Here is a 19,427-nt window from a genome sequence, read left to right on the forward strand (position 1 = left end):
AAATTTATTGAAGCCGCAGAGAAGCATGCAATGACGTTGATAGAGAATAAGGATACAATTATTTATCCCTATAAAGATTGCAAGAACCGTATGGCATGGACAGATATGACTATCATCAGATCATATTTGATTATGCGAGGATTTGTTGAGGACTACACAGTGTGGATTCATAATGGTGAAATAGTTATTGTTAACGACGAGGATGAGAAGGAATACAACGACAAAACCTTAGAATCCCTGTCCCAATATTCAGCAGAGCTTGATGCACGAATGGATCCCGAGTTTGGCAATGAACAAGGTGGTGATGCTGGTGGTTGGGATGGTAATGATGAAGGTGGTGCCAATAATGATGACGTATCTTTCTAAACCCTAAAGAAGCTGCACTCATGACATGGTGGGATGATGAGCGCAAGGTGGATGATGATAAGACTGCACACCCGGCTGATTGTAGTCAGTGGCAAAGGATCGATGAGAAGTACAAAGAATTTAGCGATGACCCAAGGAATGTACGATTTGACTTGAGCACTGATGGAATGAATCCCTTCAATGAGAGGATGAGCGACCACAGCACTTGGCTAATGATCTTGACCTTGTACAACATCCCAACACGGTTGTGTCAAAAGAGAAAGTACCTTCTCCTCACTATTCTTATTTCTGGCCCTAAACAACCAGACATTGATATGTTGACAGATTCAGGAAGACATGCTATATGCATGAGAGTATAGGCAAATCGCCTAAATAGCCAATGCAGTCATAGCAAACAAACAGAGTACATATCTTGATCATGAATAAGAGCACTAATCGATAATTTCTAATCTAAAGTCTTACCAGTGAGGTTCGACCGGATCGATGCAGCTATGGTAGTGTTATTAGATTAGATCTCATTAACTAGTGAGTTTATTTAAGATTGAAACATACCTTTGAATGCATACTATGTTTGATTGAAATAGAAATAGAACAGCCGATCTAGCGGAATTAAGCCATCAATCATAAGATTTAAAGCGTGACCAGACTAGAAGACAACCAATTAAGATGATATGATGCCGATCTATCTCTATTTCAATCAGGTGATTTTGTTATAATTAAGAAAATATTAATTATAACAAGATCAATAACTGGTGAATCAAACAAAAACAGCAAAAAAAATCCTACTAATCTTAGCAGATTCGATAATTGGTGATATTGTATTAAACAATAAGTTATTTAACACAAGATCGATAACTTTGATCTATATTATGATTTATAAGGGATCAATCAACTAATATAGCCTTACAAACTATGATACAAATCGATAACTAACTTATATTATGGCTCATACAAGGTCAATCAGCTGATGCAACTTTACAAGCCCAATACAAGTCGTGACGGTACTCACAAGCAAGCTGGAGGTTGATCAATCGATGCAGCCCTGTTTGCGGAAGAACTCGCCGAGATCTATAGCTCCCACTCCTAATGCGATAGCGAAAGCCGGAAAGACTGTATTGATTGAATGTTTGTCCCTTTTTACAATAACCAGGGTCTAATATTTATACCCATAAACTAAACATAATTCCTACTCAAATACGACTCATTATAATTCTTAGAAAAAAAGAAAACTTCCTAACTTAATAATAACTTGGACCCTAATTTTTCTTATTCGTAGAGTGTGACACGTCTCCTTGGTGCCACTCAAATATAGCCCATTGACGTCGTCTACTGACGTCATCCATAAAATAGCCGATTCTAACATTACATCTAAATCAGCTCATACAGATTCTCAGCCAATCGATTCCTTAATGATACAATCCCGGAAGCTTCGAGTTCCTATGTTCTTTTTCCCAAATTTTGGTGTAAATATTAATATTAAAAAGGCAAAATGTCTCTCCACCCATTTTTTTTCGTCCGGCCCTCCCTTAACTAATTTCATGAATATGGAAACCACATATAGTCCTTCTCTTTATATAATAGTGTAGGACTACTTAAGGTAGTCTGGATAGATAGGAATCATAATCCAATTAGATCTTCTAGATTCCGAGTAATCTAAATAGGAATCCTAATCTAAATAAAAAATATATAAGAATAGAAATCTCCTACTCGTTACGCTCTTTTCGGTTTTGGTTGACCACACCATCCATCCATCCGTGTCCTTTTCAAATTTCCTGTTGCACAATTCCATAACTTTCATGCTGCTATATATACAAAGCCATATAAAAAAGAGAAGGCCATATACGTGTGGCTAGGTGTAGTGATGTGGGCAACCATAAAACATGATCGATTTATTTGGTGCAGCTGCATATACAAGCCAGATTAGAAAAGGAGTCATATACATGTGGCTAGGTGTAGTGACGAGGGCAACAATGAAACATGATTGATTTTTTATTATCCAAAACAAAAAAAATATTATTTCATGGGACTCTTTCATTTTATTTTTCATTGCAACACACGGGCATATTTGCTATTATAATAATAAATAAGTAAATTACGGATTGGTTGATATGTGAGTATGTGACAACACATCATTGCAACAGCGGAATGACTAATTTTCCTTTCGTACAGAGAACTATGGACAGGGGAAAACAGGGTTGTTTCAACATAGAAACGGAGAGGTTGTTTGATGGTGGGCCGGTAGAAGAAACATGGATTGTTAACCAGATGGCATCAGATGGTGGACGTACTTTCACTGTGAGGGCACGCTGGGGGACATTGGAGGAGGCTGAAGACATAGAAGAGACTTGGGCGTATGAAATGCTAATTTATGTAAGGAATAATTGTCTGATGGACATCCAAAGTGCTGGTCCTTTGCTGGCGGACACCCACTTTGGAGCATTTTGCCAGAAGACACTCTGGTTCGGTAAAATTAGGCAACAGGACACCGCGGACCGGTTGCAGCCAGTTGAGGAGAGAGAACAGCGGTGAAATGACATTCTTGCCCCTGCCGCTTTCTTCTTCCTCTCTCCCTTTCCCTTTATTCTGTTTCCTGTCCCCGCCACCCTCTCCGCCTCCCGCACCCGCCGGCGCAGGATGGGCCCACAGCCGCGCGCGTCATGGCGAAGTAGTGGGGGCCGTCGCACTGTGACACGTGCACCACGCTGGGCCCACCAAAGAGGTTGTGCAGCCCGCCGAGGGCCTCCTGGTAGGCGCGCCCGAGGAACATTCCTAGGTAGTAGCCGCGGGGGGCATGGGTGGGGAGTTTGTTTAGTGGCAGGCTGTGCCTCCTGCCGATGAACTCACTCACCTTGCCGTCGCTGTCGTAGGTGAGGTCTGAGAGGACACCGTCAACACCAGGGCGCCCCTACCGGCGCCGGATCGGGATGATGGGGAACTGCTGCCCAATGGCCCGCATGTCCGGCAGGGAGGTGAACACGGACAGGTGGATGTGGTAGGTGCGCAGCGGCTCGGGCGCACCGATGCCGCGGGCGACGAGCTCGCAGAAGGCGTCCACCGTGGCCAGGTGCTCCAGGCCAAGAACCCCCTCCTTGAACTGCTCGGCGGAGCACCGCTTTAGCTGGTCCGCATACAGGCTGCAGGTGTCGTAGTCACCGCGCATGGCGGCAATCATGACGTTGCGGTAGTCGGCGCGGCGGTCGTCAGTGAGCTCATCGACAAGGTAGGCTATGGCCACGTCCAGGCGGCCGGGCGCCGTAGCCGAGAAGGCCTCGAACACCAGGACCGAGTGGTGGGACACCAGTGCGCGGCCGCTCTCGCTGCAGATGATGGGGTGCTACAACCCCTTGCGGTCACAGACACGGCCGACAGCGGCCACCACGGCCACCGAGGCCACCGCCGACGTCGATGACGCACATGTACGCGCCGAGGTGGGCGAGCTCGCAGTAGATCTGCGCGGCCTCGCCGACGCCGTCGGAGAGTAGGCTGGTGGTCGGGATCTAGGAGCCAATGTGGAAGTGCAGCAGCTGGACACTAGTAGAGAACAGACCTTTGATCCTCGGCCAAAATGGGCTCTAGTCTCGGAATTTTTTGCCCCTGGGACTAGAAATACATTTAGTCCCGGTTGGTGGCTCCAACCGGGACTAAAGGTCCCTGCCCAACGGCTACTACGCCAGATAGAGGTGGCAGGGACCTTTAGTCCCGGTTGGAGCCACCAATCGGGACTAAAGGTATACTTTTACTCCCGGTTGGTGGATCCAACCGGGAGTAAAAGTCTACTCCCGGGCCATGGCTGCGTCCGGGGTTGAAAAGTTACCTTTAGTCCCAGTTGGATCCACCAACCGGGACTAAATGTTCTCCCTTTATAAATCGGCCGTCTCCTTCTTCCTCCCCGAGCCTAAGCTCAGCACATTTTGAAGCTCACTGCACTAGTGTTCTTGCTTCCTCCCTCCCTCCATTGTTCCTCCATCCATTCTTCGATTCCTTCGTTGATTTTTTTGATTCATCCGTCGATTCTTCAGTTGTAAAGGTTACCAATCTCATACTCTCATTTTTCACCATTTTCTTATGCAATTTTGTTCACTATATATATTTATGGTTCTTTATTGTGGTTTTTTTCATTTGTAAGCAATTTGAGCTCAAAATCACTTCAAGCTTGCATATTTACATGAAAGAAGGTTAAAGTATATATAAATATAAACTTAGAAAATAGTTAGAAAATTATAGCAAATCCGTACTAGTTGAACTTGCGGACCGTGTTCAGCTCGGCGAGCATGTTCACTGCCGAGCGGTAACGGACGTCAAGGAGGAGCTTTGATTCTACGAGGGAGAGCGACAACGGTCGTGGAAGACCGTGTTCCCTTCCTTGTAGAATCGGAGCTCTTCCTTGACCAAGTACGGTGCCGTCCGGTGGAGAAATGCTCGCCGAGATGATCACGTAAGCAAGGTCAACTAGTACGGATGGTTATTTATTCACATGTCCTGATATCGTCGCAGTAGTTTGTCAATCACCGTACCTAAATGTAGTATATATAAATAAAAACTTAGAAAATAGTTAGAAAATTATAGAAAATCCATACTAGTTGAACTTGCGGACTGTGTTCAGCTCGGCAAGCATGTTCTCTGTCGAGCGGTAACGGACATCAAGGAGGAGCTTTGATTCTATGAGGGAGAGCGACAACGGTCGTGGGAGACCGTGTTCCCTTCCTCGTAGAATCGGAGCTCTTCCTTGACCAAGTACGGTGCCGTCCGGTGGAGAAATGCTCGTCGAGATGATCACGTAAGCAAGTTCAACTAGTACGGATGGTTATTTATTCACATGTCCTGATATCGTCGCAGTAGTCTGTCAATCACCGTACTTTTTATTTTAATTTTTTATGAAATGAAAAACTTAGAAAATAGTTAGAAAATTATAGAAAATCCGTACTAGTTGAACTAGCGGACCGTGTTCATGTCGGCGAGCATGTTCTCTGCCGAACGGTAACGAACGTCAAGGAGGAGCTTTGATTCTACGAGGGAGAGCGACAACGGTCGTGGAAGACCGTGTTCCCTTCCTTGTAGAATCGGAGCTCTTCCTTGACCAAGTACGGTGCCGTCCGGTGGAGAAATGCTCGCCGAGATGATCACGTAAGCAAGTTCAACTAGTACGGATGGTTATTTATTCACACGTCCCGATATCATCGCAGTAGTCTGTTATGTGTGTACACTCTCATTCTTCTGTTAATTTGCGGAAATATCATGTGAATTACTTACCTGCCGCAGTAAAAGACGAGAACACAATGACCATTAAAAATATCATTGTTTAGAGATCTAGATAATTTTATAGTTTCTTAATTTTATTTGTTTATAAAAGGAGAAATTTATAGTGTATTAAAAATGAGTATAGAGAGTAGATGGCAACTGCTTCCGGGTCCTCGGCCTCTCATGGGTTTCCAAAGCGACTTAGGCCAGGCCTTCCTCTCATTCCATGCGGTAAGTGTCATGATAAGACGAAGATTGTGATGGAGTACCGAGTGAAGAAGGAGGGTCCCAACAAGGATTGTATCTTCTACAAGTGTCCGGATCGCCATGTGAGTTATTTTATCGTATTTAATGATTATGGTTACTTTATACCTATTTTCATGATGGTTGTGATTAAAGTTCTAATTTTTTGTTTTAATTTTAGTGGGATAGCAGTGGACGATGTTCAGGCTTCTACTGGGAGGAAGAGTATGTTGAACTTGTGCAAAAATATCTTGCACAACAGGCAGATACGGCGGCTAATGAGGCAGTGATCCAGCCGAAGAAGCCCAAAGATGTTGCACAATCGGGGGATCTGTCTATTTTAGTTGAGATTGGTCGTGAAATCCTTGTGCTCCTGAAATGTATTTTAGCTTTAGTTCTTTTAGTGGTAGATGGGATTGTCTACATTGTAGCGATGCTTTCATAAATTTGTATCTTTTGTGGTGGCACGCATGTTGTATAAATAATTAATTATGATCTAGGTTTTAATATGATATTTATGTCATGTAATGCAGATGAGCCGTCATTGGATGTATAATACTGATCGCCGCTCCCAAGAGTTCATTGACAACATGCATTCTTTGTTACGTGCGGCCGAGGCAAACAAACGCGACGGTTTCATGTGCTGTCCATGTGCCATATGTAAGAATACGGTGGAATATCCTTGCTCAAGGACTCTTCATTCACACTTGTTCAAGTCGGGTTTCATGCCAAACTATATATTTTGGACAAAGCACGGAGAAACCGGTGTTGTAATGGAAGAAGGTGAAGAAGAACAATGGGACGACAATGATATTATTCCTGATGGTGCGTGCTTCAATGATACTACAATGGGAGAAGCTGAAGAAGAGGTAGCCGCAGAAGATGAGCCGGCTAATGATCTTTCTCAGGTCATTCGTGACGCACAAAGAGAATGTGAAAGTGAAAAGGAGAAGATCAAGTTCGAGCGGATGCTAGAAGATCACAAGAAATTGTTGTACCCAACTTGTGATGCAGGGCAGAAAAAGTTGGGAACAACACTAGAATTGCTGCAATGGAAGGCAAAGAATGGTGTATCTGACAAGGGATTTGGAGAGTTACTAAAAATCCAAAAGAAGATGCTTCCGAAGTACAATGAATTGCCTGCCAGTACCTACGAAGCAAAACAAGTTGTCTGTCCTATGGGGCTAGAAATAGAGAAGATACATGCATGTCCTAATGACTGCATCCTGTACCGTGGCAAAGAGTACGAGAAATTGGATGCATGCCCGGTATGCCATGCGTCGCAGTATAAGATCAGGTGAGATGACCCTGGTGATGTTGAGGGCGAACGTCCGTGTAAGAAAATCCCTGCCAAGGTTATGTGGTATGCTCCTATAATACCACGCTTGAAACATCTGTTCAGAAACAAAGAACATGCAAAATTGTTACGATGGCACAAAGAAGACCGTAAGGTAGACAATATGTTGAGACACCCTGCTGATGGGTCCCAGTGGAGAGCAATCGACAGAGAATTCCTGGAGTTTGCAAATGACGCAAGAAACTTAAGGTTTGCTTTAAGTACAGATGGTATCAATCCTTTTGGAGAGCAGAACAATAGTCATAGCACTTGGCCTATTACTCTAAGTATCTACAACATTCCTCCTTGGTTATGCATGAAGCGGAAGTTCATTATGATGCCTGTGCTCATCCAAGGCCCGAAGCAACCTGGCAATGACATCGATGTGTACCTGAGACCACTTATTGATGAACTTCTCATTTTGTGGAATAAAGAAGGTGTACGTGTGTGGGATGAGTACAAACAGGAACACTTTGATCTGCGAGCATTGTTGTTCATAACAATCAATCATTGGCCTGCTCTAAGTAATCTTTTAGGATAGTCAAACAAGGGATATAATGCATGCATACACTGCTTCGGTGATATTAGAGGTGTATTCTTGAAAAAATGTCGAAAGGTCGTGTACCTTGGCCATCGTCGATTTCTTCCTGCAAATCACCCCGTAAGAAAGAAAGGCAAGCATTTTAAAGGGAAGGCAGACCACCTAACCAAGCCTCGCAACCGAACCGGTGAGGATGTACTTGATATGGTCAATGATGTGAAAGTCGTCTTTGGAAAAGGACATGGAAGCTAACCTATTCCGAAAGACACTAACGGTCACGCACCCATGTGGAAGAAGAAGTCCATATTTTGGGACCTACCCTATTGGCAAGTCCTGGAGGTCCGTAGCTCGATCGACGTGATGCACCTGACGAAGAATCTTTGTGTGAACCTGCTAGGCTTTATGGGTGTGTATGGAAAGCCTAAGGACACATTTGAAGCACGATAGGACCTGCGTTGTTTGAGAGAAAGAGACAACCTGCATCCAGAGAAGATAGATGATGGATGCCATTACTTACATCCTGCTAGCTACACTCTAAGCAAAGAGGAGAAGGAAATCATGTTTGAATGCTTAAACAACATCAAGGTACCATCTGGATTCTCCTCGAATATAAAGGGTTTTATAAATGTGCCAGACAAGAAATTCTGTAACTTAAAGTCCCATGACTGTCACGTTCTCATGACGCAATTACTTCTAGTTGCATTAAGAGGAATTCTACCTCCAAATGTACGTCTAGCCACCGTGAAGCTATGTGCATTCCTCAATGCAATTTCTCAGAAGGCAATTGATCCAACTGATCTAGCTAAACTATAGAATGATGTGGTTCAATGTCTCGTCAGCTTTGAGTTGGTGTTCCCTCCTTCCTTCTTTGATATTATGACACACCTCCTAGTTCACCTAGTCAAGGAGATTTTCACTCTCGGTCCTGTGTTCCTACACAACATGTTCCCCTTAGAGAGATTCATGGGAGTCCTGAAGAAATATGTTCACAACCATGCTCGCCCAGAAGGAAGCATCGCCAAGGGCTATGGAATAGAAGAGGTCATTGAGTTCTGTGTTGACTTTATTCCCGACCTTGACTCGATTGGTGTTCCTGAATCGAGACATGAGGGGAGACTAAGCGAAAAGGGGACACTAGGGAGGAAAACATATATTGGTATGGATGATGATTATTTCAATAAAGCGCACTACACAGTTCTACAGAACTCCTCTTTGGTAGATCCGTATATTGAGACACACAAGGATCTCTTACGATCCGAGTTTCTAGGGAAGACTGAAGCTTGGATTACGCATAAGCACATGGAAACTTTCAGCGGTTGGTTGCGAAAAAAATGTCAAGGTGATGAGAGCATCCATGAGCAACTGTATTTATTGGCTATGCAACCATCATGGCATATCGTCACACACAAAGGGTACGAGATAAATGGGAACATATTCTACACAGTAGCCCAAGATAAAAGGAGTACCAACCAAAACAGTGGTGTCCGCATAGATGCCATAGACCCGAATGGGAATAAGCAGACATATTATGGACGCATAGATGAAATATGGGAACTAGAATATGCACCTACTTTGAAGATCCCATTGTTCAAGTGCCAATGGGTCAAGGTGACCGGAGGTGGGGTAATAGTAGACAACGAGTATGGAATGACAACAGTAGACCTTAGTAATATTGGGTACAAAGACGAACCATTCGTCCTTGCCAAGGATGTGAATCAGGTGTTCTATGTCAATGATATGTCTACCAAACCAAAAAGAGGGAAAAACAATAATGACTCAACCAAAGAGCCAAAGCGCCATATAGTTCTTTCAGGGAAAAGAGTCATCGTGGGAATTGATGACAAGTCGGACATGTCAGAAGAATATGAAAAGGATGACCGAATTCCGCCCTTCAAAGTGAACAAAGACCCTAGCATCTTGGTAAATGATGAGGACACTCCATGGTTACGAAGCGATCATAACCAAGGGACATACGTAAAGAAGAAGTTCACTGCTGTGCCCACTTGATGATATAGTGATTTAATATAGTGTGTGTTTGAGATATTATGTAATAATTGTGAATTCAGATGTTTATTATGTCATGTTTCAAATTAAATCAATGTTTGATTTGGTGGGATTTCTCTCTCAAAAAGGTAAATTAGGATACTGAGTGATGAAAAATTAAAATATTAACGTTAAAATAATGTGAAAACAAATTTCCTGTCAAAAACCAATAGTTTTAATAATTTTAATTAAACACTACATTTTTGCATTAACGAAATAATAAATATTAGTTACATTATGTTTTATAATTCTAACAAAAAATAAAAAAAGTTAGGTTATAGATTTTTCCTATGTGCAATAAACAAAAAGAAAATTCATATTTTTAACAAAATAATTTTATGCCTTTTATTTAATTTACTATGTATTTAACAAAAACTATTGCATTTCTATTGTATTTAACAAGACTATTGCTTAAAACAGGCGGGAAACGAAACTGCAGGCCACCTTTACTCCCGGGTGGGAAGCCCACCCGGGAGTAAAGGTGGGCTGCAGTTTCGTGGCCCGCCAAAAAAACCCTTTACTCCCGGTGCGTGTTACCAACCGGGAGTAAAGGTATACCTTTACTCCCGGTTGGTAACACACACCGGGAGTAAAGGTACCTTTACTCCCGGTTGGTAATACGCACCGGGAGTAAAGGGTTTTTACTCCTGGTTGGTGGCTGGCACCGGGAGTAATTCTCTCTGATATATAACCTCCAGCGCCTAGCGTAGATCGATCCGCTCGTCTTCTTCCTCGTCGAACACCGCCGCCCACTTCTTCCTCGCGCCGCGTCCGTTCGCCTTCCGTGACACCGGCGCCACCCTCTTCTTCCTCGTGCGGCCTCCACCGCGTGCGCCCGTGCCCCTCCTCCGCGCGCGCCCGTGGCCCTCCACCGCGCCCTCCTCCGCGCTCGAGGCCCTCCACCATGCCCGTGGCCCTCCACCGCGCCCGAGGCCCTCCACTGCCGAGCTCGAGGTGATATGTTCGTCGATCTCTTTGTACATTCTCAGACGATGGCCGGAAACTGAACATTGTTTCATGAATCTAGAACACTGCCTTTGCTCAATAGAAGAATTTTTTCTATCTTCATAGATCAATGTTTGTTAATGAAATTTTATCCAAATATATTCATGTAGGGTCTTTTTTTTGAAGGATTTGTTGTAGGATATATAATGGTCAAATAGGAACTTAATTTGGATACCCAATTTGTAAACTAAGTGTTTTTTAGTTTATAAAAAATATCACATGTGATGATGTAAGCAGTTTTGGTTGGACTTGCATGCATGGCTACAGACAAATGAGGGAAAACTTCAACGTTTCTTCATTTGTGAACTTTGAATATATAGATATAATATATTAATGTTGCTAAAGTAATATGAGCATTACATATTTTTTCCGGGAAGACTATCTTCAAACTTTATATCATAGCATCAGAGATCGCCTATAGAAGAACAAAATAAATTCTTATCATTTCGGAAATAGTAATGGTTGTATTAGCAATAAGGCACATATACTTACATTTCATAATGACTTATACTTACATTATCAACATAGAATTTTCTCATATGATGAATGACTACATGGTTCACATGGTACATAGGATCACAACATCACGCACCGACACTGCCCCAGCCCGCCTCACGTCGTCGTCGTCGTCAGCACGCCGGCCCACCTCATGTCGTCGTCGTCAGCACATCGGCCACTGCGCCGACACGTATATACGTCATTTGTATTCATATGCATGTATATATACGTCGCGGAGCACCGCCGCCCTCGTTCGCCCATGCGTTTCTGTGTATACGGCGGAGCACCACCGCCCTTGTTCACCCATGTGTACAGACATATATACGGCGGAGTGGAGCACCGCCACTCTTGTCACACCGCCCTTTCTCGTGGCCTAGTTGATCAACATTTGTATTATCATTATCGTTAATGCTAAACAATCACACTAGGGCGAACCACGCTGTTGATGTCACCAACGTGGTTCGCCCTAGTCACCGACGCAATTTGCCCTTGGCCATTTATGTATAGCCCTAATTCGCCCTAGTACCGACGTAGTTCACCCTAGTGTGGCGAATTGCGTCCGTGACCGAGGGGCAAGATTTAATAATGCATATTGTTCGTAGATTTTATGCATGTAAGCAAAGATTTGACGTACTATATATTGGTTTTGTTTTTTGAAGTTAGATGGCCGACCCGAGAAACATGGATGAGGAGGAGTTGATGATGAATTTGATCAACACTGGCACTCAAGTTGCCGGCGATGATGGTGCTAAAAATAACGTGCAAGAGGATGCAGATGACGGGAGTCAGTACTTAGCACTTGAACAAAATGAGCAACAATATATTGGCCAAGTATATATTTTTTATTATTAGCTATATATATTATCATATGTCTTATGTGTGCTCATGACATTAAAAATAATGTTTATGTTTTGTAGCCCTCTGGATCGACATCAACAACTACAACGAAGAGTAAAAATGTTCAAGGTCCCAAAAAGCCATTGGAGGGCTGCTTCATCATCTCGGAGTTCAATGTGGATACAGGAGAACCGGGGGAGCCGAATAAAATGAAATTTGTGCACCACTGTGGTTACCTTGTACGGGACCGGCTCCCGATTAGTACCCGTGAATGGAAGAAGAAGACCAATGCTCCTCATATCAGTTTTGTCTCTGATCGTGACAAGGCGTTAATTTGGAAAGATGTCTTGGTACATTTCACGCTCCAAACAGATGGTTATGATGATATAATAGATGGTGATGAATTGAAGGAGCGAGTTAGGGATTGGGCAATGAAGAAGATGGCCACCCAGTTTCAGACTTGGAAGAAACACCTATACACGACGTATGTGAAGAAGAACATAGCACCAGATTTTACTGTCCCAGGCCCGATCTCAAAGCAGAGGCCCTATTGGGATGAGTTTGTACAGTACAAGACTTTGGAAGAGGGTGTGAGTCGGGTGATAAAGAACCAACATAATGCCCAATAGAAGACATACCACCATACCTTGGGATCAGGTGGCTACCCGACTGCCATTAAGAAGTGGAACAAAATGGAAGCAGACCTTCTTGCCAAGGGTATCAGACCAGAATCACTCGAGTGGGGAGAACATGCAAAGAATTGGTTTTTCGGTCATGGGGGAACACTAGACCAGGAGACAGGGAAGTGCGTTTATGGCGCAAGACTGCAAGAAGCAGCAGAAAGATTGTTTTATGCTCAGAGAGCTACTGCTAGTGGTGCGTTCAGGCCCAACAAAGAGAAGGATGAGCTGACATATGCCATCGGGACTATTGAACATGGTGGCCGAACTAGAGGCAAAGGAAGTGTCTCGTGGGAGCATGGATTCCCTCAGGACAGACCTTCCTATAGAAGTCGCCAGAGAAAGAAGAAAGAAGAGGCACAGCGGCTCCAGAGGTTGGAGGAAGCGGTGCGTGAAGCACAGGAGCGGGAAAAAAACCTTGAAGCGAGAATGCAGGAGGAAATCAGAAGGCAAGTGCAAATAGCAGTGAGTGCAAGCAAGCAGGCATCAGAGCCAGGAATCAACATTAGCCAATCTGTTCAGTTGAAAAGCAGCTGTGCTTCCATGGAGATACCAAATCAAGGGGAAACATGACTGCGCTTCCCTGTGGATGATGTCACTGAACCTTGTACAACGTGTGAGCTACACATTCCGAAGGAGAATTCCACAATCAAGGTGGCTATCGGTCTTGTTAATCCTATCGACCGAACCAAGACACCAAGGATTCATGGGAATATAATCCAAGAAGGATATGCTACCATCTTGGTAGATAAAGCTAAAAAAGGTTTTAGTGATTTGCCTCTTGACATTCCTAGATGTGATGGCGAGAAGACTCTAGGAGAAGCGGAGAAGACATTCATTCTATGGCGCAAGCGCTACATCATCATTCCAGGGATGTCGGCTCCACCTCCTCCTGAACTACCTCACCATAGGTACGTGCGGATGAAAACACTACATCATTAATTTGTATTGGCTTAAATAATTAACAATCTACTCATAATAATATGTCATTCCTTTTTTTGTAGCAGATCCTCCCCCAACCTAAATCCAATTGTTCAATCGCCAGATCATCATAGTGCTCTATACGATGACATTATGTTGGAAGACGAGGCTGCATCCACACCATCTCCAAGGAGGTCTCCAACGCCGTAGCTGCCACCTCCAAGGAGGTCTCCAACGCCGCTGCCAACACCTCCAAGGAGGTCTCCAACGCCTCCCCCGCCCCCACCTACCAAGAAGCCTAGCAAGAGGCCAGCCCCTCAAACGAAGAACCAGTCCCTGCCTGCAAAGAAAGCCACCGTGAAACCAAGGGCTATTCCCAAAATAATATCTAAAGAAAAGGAAGAAGGAACTGATGCATATAAAAAAGACATGTCTAGATTCTATGACAAACTTAAAATGAATCAAGAAGCAAGGAGAAACCTGGAGAAACCGTACTTCTTCGTAGCTCCAGATATTCTAAGAAAAAAGGTGATTTCTTACCAGCAACAACAGTGGGAATCTCGTAAGCCGTCCAAATCAACGTTATCGGACTATGACCGCACTCTCACCAAGTCAATTGAGGTGGCACAAAAAAAGAAGCGGGCAGGGAAAGGAGTTGCCCAACTCGGACAACAAGCGCACCAATCAACCCCCCCCCCCCCCCCGCTAGTTGTTGGTAATGAATATGGTTCGAATTTAGGATTAATGCATCAGGCAAACATACCTCCGGATGTCGATTTGGATCACCTTGGTGAATTTCTTGATGAGACTGGTCTCGACCTTTACCAGATGTTTGGTGATGGAAACATTGAGAGTGCGGCGGAGGTTGATATTTGAAAGAAAAAATTTGTACTAGGCCAGAGTCTATACAACCCTCAAGCCTTATCTGATCTGGGGACGCAAATGTACCTGCTAAACAAGTGGTACATGCAGGCGTCTACCAGTGGAGACTTCTGCGTTGGTGTCAGAATTAGAGACGAACATTGGTTCCGTGGCGATGATGTTATGTATGTTGACTTTGCAGAATTTCATCAACTATGCCACCTGACCTCTCTGGACAAAGTTATCATTAGCTGCTATTGCCTGTAAGTAATAATTCTTTCGATCTATTATTAAACTCATCATATGTGTGTATATGCATATAAATTATCCTAACAAGTACTATATATATGTAGATTTATAATGACAGAGCTCAGAAAGGAAGGCTACAATGAAATTAGTTTTGTTGATCCCCATATAGTATTCAAAGACCCAATTACTCCAAAGACTAATTGGAAGTCTGAGTCAGAGAGTAACCTCATGAACTTCTTAGTGAACCAACGCCACAAGAAGGATATACTCTTTCCCTATAACTTTAAGTGAGTGTTAATCATGTCGATCATATCCTTAATGGCTCATATGTTGATTCTAGTTAATTAATGAGTGTTATGCGTTATATCCTATAAACACATGCAGCAATCACTGGATATTGATGGACATCGATCTGGTGAAAAGTCACTTGATAATCTATGACTCGATGAGAAAACCACAACAAGACTACCAAGATATGATAGATATTATCCAGAGGTAATTTCAGGATCTCTAGCAACTATATATACACACAAACATGATGATTAACTATATCTGATGACGTGGCAAATTTTTTATTGGACAGTGTTTGGAAAACCTTTATTAAGAAGCAACACATGGAAAAATACAAAGCGCCACTGAATGTAATCCCTTTGAAAGTAAGTCCCCTGAATCGCATCATCTTTATTAATTAAACATATAGCTTTCACCGGATCACCAGATTGGATGACAAATCTTTTCTCGTAAAGTGGTGTCTGAGGCAGGAACAGGGGAACAACTACTGTGGTTACTATGTTTGCAAGTTTATCAAGGTGCTCTCCCAAAGAACTCCTACAGAGAGACTCAAAGTACGTTAAAAATACACTATATATTCATTTAATTATTATTATTGATTGTGTTACTATGTCTTTATATATATATATATATATGTATATATATTAATTTATTTTCCTTTAATTCAAACCTGTAGACTCGATGGTTGGAGGAAAAGGTCATACGGCAAGACCAAATCAAAGCAATTCAAGAGTCTATAGCCGGATTTTTTTAATGAGCAGGTCATCGATTCCAAGGGCGAGTTCTACTTCGACCCAACACTGCCATTGAAGCCAAGCTAGAGGATGAGAGAAAACTTGTTATGTCACAACAACTATAATGCAATCTTTTGTAATATATGCACATGAAATAATATAATGTAAAATACACATATGCATGCATGCATGTAAATATATATGATGCATGCATGCATATATATATATATATATATATATATATATATATATATATATATATATATATATATATATATTTCTATGCTTGAATTGTGTGATTTAATACGTTCATTGTGCTTGAACCGAAACATACTATACGCGCGTATAAATGTATAATTAGCAGCGTACAATACGACTTCAAAAACCTATTTTAAAAGAAAACAAAAAAATAAAAAAAAAGAAAAAAGAAAGAAACCTTTAGTCCCGGTTCGTATTACCAACCGGGACTAAAGGTGCCGGCCATCGTGGCATGTCAAGAGGCACCTTTAGTCCCGGTTGGTGTTACCCACCGGGACTAAAGGTCCTCCTTTAGTCCTGGTTCCTGACCCGGGACTAAAGGACCCCCTTTAGTCCCGGATGCTTGCTCCCGGGTGGGGAACCGGGACTAGAGGGGGTTCCCCACCGGGAGTAAAGCTCGTCCGGCCCTCCCTTAACTAATTTCATGAATATGGAAACCACATATAGTCCTTCTCTTTATATAATAGTGTAGGACTACTTAAGGTAGTCTGGATAGATAGGAATCATAATCCAATTAGATCTTCTAGATTCCGAGTAATCTGAATAGGAATCCTAATCTAAATAAAAAATATATAAGAATAGAAATCTCCTACTCGTTACGCTCTTTTCCGGTTTTGGTTGACCACACCATCCATCCATCCGTGTCCTTTTCAAATTTCCTGTTGCACAATTGCATAACTTTCATGCTGCTATATATGCCATATAAAAAAGAGAAGGCCATATACGTGTGGCTAGGTGTAGTGATGTGGGCAACCATAAAACATGATCGATTTATTTGGTGCAGCTGCATATACAAGCCAGATTAGAAAAGGAGTCATATACATGTGGCTAGGTGTAGTGACGAGGGCAACAATGAAACATGATTGATTTTTTATTATCCAAAACAAAAAAAATATTATTTCATGGGACTCTTTCATTTTATTTTTTGTTGCAACACACGGGCATATTTGCTATTATAATAATAAATAAGTAAATTACGGATTGGTTGATATGTGAGTATGTGACAACACATCATTGCAACAGCGGAATGACTAATTTTCCTTTCGTACAGAGAACTATGGACAGGGGAAACAGGGTTGTTTCAACATAGAAACGGAGAGGTTGTTTGATGGTGGGCCGGTAGAAGAAACATGGATTGTTAACCAGATGGCATCAGATGTTGGACCTACTTTCACTGTGAGGGCACGCTGGGGGACATTGGAGGAGGCTGAAGACATAGAAGAGACTTGGGCGTATGAAATGCTAATTTATGTAAGGAATAATTGTCTGTCGGACATCCAAAGTGCTGGTCCTTTGCTGGCGGAGACTCACTTTGGAGCATTTTGCCAGAAGACACTCTGGTTCGATAAAATTAGGCCACTGGACACCGCGGACCGGTTGCAGCCAGTTGAGGAGAGAGAACAGCGATGAAATGACATTCTTGCCCCTGCCGCTTTCTTCTTCCTCTTTCCCTTTCCCTTTTTTCTGTTTCCTGTCCCCGCCACCCTCTCCGCCTCCCGCACCCGCCGGCGCAGGATGGGCCCACAGCCGCGCGCGTCATGGCGAAGTAGTGGGGGCCGTCGCACTGTGACACGTGCACCACGCTGGGCCCACCAAATAGGTTGTGCAGCCCGCCGAGGGCCTCCTGGTAGGCGTGCCCGAGGAACATTCCTAGGTAGTAGCCGCGGGTGGCATGGGTGGGGAGTTCGTTCAGTGGCAGGTTGTGCCTCCTGCCGATGAACTCACTCACCTTGCCGTCGCTGTCGCAGGTGAGGTCTGAGAGGACACCGTCAACACCAGGGTGCCCCTACCGACGCCGGATCGGGATGATGGGGAACTGCTGCCCGATGGCCCGCATGTCCGACAGGGAGGTGAACACGGACAGGTGGATGTGGTAGGTGCGCAGCGGCTCGGGCGCGCCGATGCCACGGGCGACGAGCTCGCAGAAGGCGTCCACCGTGGCCAGGTGCTCCAGGCCAAGAACCCCCTCCTTGAACTACTCGGCGGAGCACCGCTTTAGCTGGTCCGCATACAGGCTGCTGGTGTCGTAGTCACCGCGCATGGCGGCGATCATGACGTTGCGGTAGTCGGCGCGGCGGTCGTCAGTGAGCTCATCGACAAGGTAGGCTATGGCCACGTCCAGGTGGCCGGGCGCCATAGCCGAGAAGGCCTCGAACACCAGGACCGAGTGGTGGGACACCAGCGTGCGGCCGCTCTCGCTGCAGATGATGGGGTGCTGCAACCCCTTGCGGTCACAGACGCGGCCGACAGCGGCCACCACGGCCACCGAGGCCGCCGCCGACGTCGATGACGCACATGTCCGCGCCGAGGCGGGCGAGCTCGCAGTAGATCTGCGCGGCCTCGCCGACGCCGTCGGAGAGTAGGCTGGTGGTCGGGATCTGGGAGCCAATGTGGAAGTGCAGCAGCTGGAGGCAGTCGAGCATAGCAATGGACTTAAGCTTGGTGACCACGAACAGTATCTGCGCGGCGTTGAGGCCAAACTTGCCCTTTTCCCCGGACGTGGAGCCGAAGTGGCCGGCATGCTTGGTGCGCAGCTTGGCGCGCATGCCGACGATTGGGCGCACGCCGAGGCAGCGGCTGGCGTCAACGACAATGTCGAGCTCCTCCTCCTGCTATAGCAGGATGACGGTGTTGAGGCCCATGGAGCGCGCCATGAGCACGAGCGAGACGTAGCCGTCATCCTTGTAGCCGTTGCAGATGAGCAGGGCGTCCGTGCTGCCGCGCGCAGCGAGGCAGCTCATGGCGAGCAGCAGCACGGCGGGTGCAGGAGGCGGAGAGGGTGGCGGGGACAGGAAACAGAAAAAAGAGAAAGGGAGAGAGGAAGAAGAAAGCGGCAGGGGCAAGAATGTCATTTCACCGTTGTTTTCTCTTCTCTACTGGCTGCAACCGGCCCACAATGTCCTATGGCCTAATTTCACCGAACCAGAGTGTCTTCTGGCAAAATGCTCCAAAGTGGGTGTCCGCCAGCAAAGGACCATCACTTTAGATGTCCAACACACAATTATCCCTTTATGCAATGAAGGCTATTGTGGCTCAGCTGCCTGTCCTATTGCCCACACCTAACGTAAGTTGGTTGGCATTAAATTTGTACTTGCTTCGGTGAAATTTATATGAAGTGCTTCTTAGCTGGTTGCAAATCGGTTCCTTACCATCAAATTTGTTATTCTGGTCACTGAAGCAGGGAGCTATGCAGGGAACTGTTAGAAGAGATGCAACAAAGATGTTGGTAATGGAAACAATGAAGGCACTAGTGGCTAAATTGCCTACTTTTATTGCCCACACCTAACGTAAGTTGGTCGGCATTAAGTTTTGTAATTGGTGTTGTT

The 19,427-nt window shown here is 44.5% G+C and overlaps 2 pseudogenes; both read right to left on the reverse strand.

Annotated features, from left to right (window-relative positions):
• Positions 1-2,944: 2,944 nt before the first annotated feature.
• Positions 2,945-4,154, reverse strand: LOC136506945 (arginine decarboxylase 1-like; annotated as a pseudogene).
• A 13,298-nt stretch (positions 4,155-17,452) lies between these two features.
• Positions 17,453-18,953, reverse strand: LOC136506946 (arginine decarboxylase 1-like; annotated as a pseudogene).
• Between the last annotated feature and the right edge of the window lie 474 nt (positions 18,954-19,427).

This window comes from Miscanthus floridulus, chromosome 15, assembly GCF_019320115.1.
Source record: "Miscanthus floridulus cultivar M001 chromosome 15, ASM1932011v1, whole genome shotgun sequence".
Taxonomy (NCBI): domain Eukaryota; kingdom Viridiplantae; phylum Streptophyta; class Magnoliopsida; order Poales; family Poaceae; genus Miscanthus; species Miscanthus floridulus.